The sequence below is a fragment of the Cucurbita maxima genome, unplaced genomic scaffold (genome assembly GCF_002738345.1).
Source record: "Cucurbita maxima cultivar Rimu unplaced genomic scaffold, Cmax_1.0 Cma_Scf03022, whole genome shotgun sequence".
Lineage (NCBI taxonomy): Eukaryota > Viridiplantae > Streptophyta > Magnoliopsida > Cucurbitales > Cucurbitaceae > Cucurbita > Cucurbita maxima.
In genome coordinates this window covers 1-1,981 of record NW_019275038.1, presented here as the reverse complement: position 1 = coordinate 1,981, position 1,981 = coordinate 1, and the positions used below count along the sequence as shown (strand labels likewise).

The 1,981-nt window shown below is 31.7% G+C and overlaps 2 non-coding genes across 2 annotated transcripts; both read right to left on the bottom strand.

Annotated features, from left to right (window-relative positions):
* Positions 1–1,172: 1,172 nt before the first annotated feature.
* Positions 1,173–1,245, bottom strand: TRNAA-AGC. Its single transcript has one exon. It is a non-coding gene; the product is annotated as a tRNA-Ala (tRNA).
* Positions 1,246–1,383: 138 nt separating this feature from the next.
* On the bottom strand, positions 1,384–1,456 carry TRNAA-UGC. The gene has a single exon. It is a non-coding gene; the product is annotated as a tRNA-Ala (tRNA).
* Between the last annotated feature and the right edge of the window lie 525 nt (positions 1,457–1,981).

The following is a 1,981-nucleotide window of genomic DNA, read 5'->3' as shown; positions in this document are numbered from 1 at the left end:
TATAAATACCCACAAATTATTATGTAAAAGCATGTTTGTGATCAATGAAATTGATCTCTCAAGTTGAGAGGTTCCCTCTTATAGAAATCTGACCATATCTTTGTCGTTTTTAAGTTTCATGCAATTCTTGTGGTAGATTGCATCTGAGATATTTAATCAAGCCTTGATCAAGTTTGATGGTGGAGTGACTCAATTTAGAAAAAGGTTTCAAATCTTGCTTCTCACTCTTCAACTGTAATACAAACAAAGGTACAAAGTAACACTAACAAAGGTACAAAGTAATACAAACAAAAGTACAAAGTAACACTAACAAAGGTACAAAGTAATACAAACAAAGGTACAAAGTAACACTAACAAAGGTACAAAGTAACACTAACAAAGGTACAAAGTAACACTAACAAAGGTACAAAGTAACACTAACAAAGGTACAAAGTAACACTAACAAAGGTACAAAGTAACACTAACAAAGGTACAAAGTAACACTAACAAAGGTACAAAGTAACACTAACAAAGGTACAAAGTAACACTAACAAAGGTACAAAGTAACACTAACAAAGGTACAAAGTAACACTAACAAAGGTACAAAGTAACACTAACAAAGGTACAAAGTAACACTAACAAAGGTACAAAGTAACACAAACAAAGGTACAAAGTAATACAAACAAAGGTACAAAGTAACACTAACAAAGATACAAAGTAACACTAACAAAGGTACAAAGTAATACAAACAAAGGTACAAAGTAACACTAACAATGGTACAAAGCTCATAAAAGTTTTTTTAATCTAAAATACCATTGAACAGTCTTTTCAGTCTCATATAGGCTTTGAGTAATACAAACAAAGGTACAAAGTACAAAGTAACACTAACAAAGGTACAAAGTAATACAAACAAAGGTACAAAGTAACACTAACAAAGGTACAAAGCTCATAAAAGTTTTTTTAATCTAAAATACCATTGAACATTCTTTTCAGTCTCATATAGGCTTTGTTCCCAAATTTTATATTATTGTGATAGAAACTATAAATGACCATTATATTCATTGGTCAGATATTGCAATTATGAAGAAGTGAAGAAGTCCTCCTTATATAAGTATCTTTTCTTTTTCTCTCCTACCCACCTTATACATAACATGTTAAATTAACTCATACTGAAAAAAATCATTTCTTTCTTTTGGAGATGCGGGGTATCGATCCCCGTACCTCTCGCATGCTAAGCGAGCGCTCTACCATTTGAGCTACATCCCCACAACTTATGCATCACAAAACCCTAAATTTTTCATCATCAATAATAGTGAAAATGAAGAAATATTGCTACACAACAGGTCATGAATAAGGAAAAATTTGAAAAGAAACAATATATTTAATAATAGATAATCTTATTTTTGGAGATGGGGGGTATCGATCCCCGTACCTCTCACATGCAAAGCGAGCGCTCTACCATCTGAGCTACATCCCCATGATTCTTACATCATAAAACCCTATTAATGTCCCATCATCAATAATAGTGAAAATAAAAAAATATCAAAATATTAATAACAAATAGTTTAGATATCCCCACAATTCTTACGTCACAAAGTCCTATGCATCTCGTCATCAGTAATAGTGAAAATGAAAAACTATCCCAGCTCATTATGTCCTAAATAAGAAAAAATTGAAAAGAAATAATATATTTAATAATCGATTCAATTGAAGATGCAAGGTATTGAGCCTCATACTTTCCACATGGGAAATGAACGCTATACCATTCGAACTACATCCCTACGATTTTTACATCAAAAAACCCTAAACATCCCTTCATCAATAATTGTGAAAATGAAAAAGTATATATGCATATTATGTCATAAATAAGGAAATATTGAAAAGAAGTAATTTTCAATAATAGTGACATGAAAAACTATCCCTGCTCATTATGTCGTATCCACATTAGAAGTGAGCGCTCTACTATCTGAGCTACATCCCCATACTACAATCTCTTGAAGGG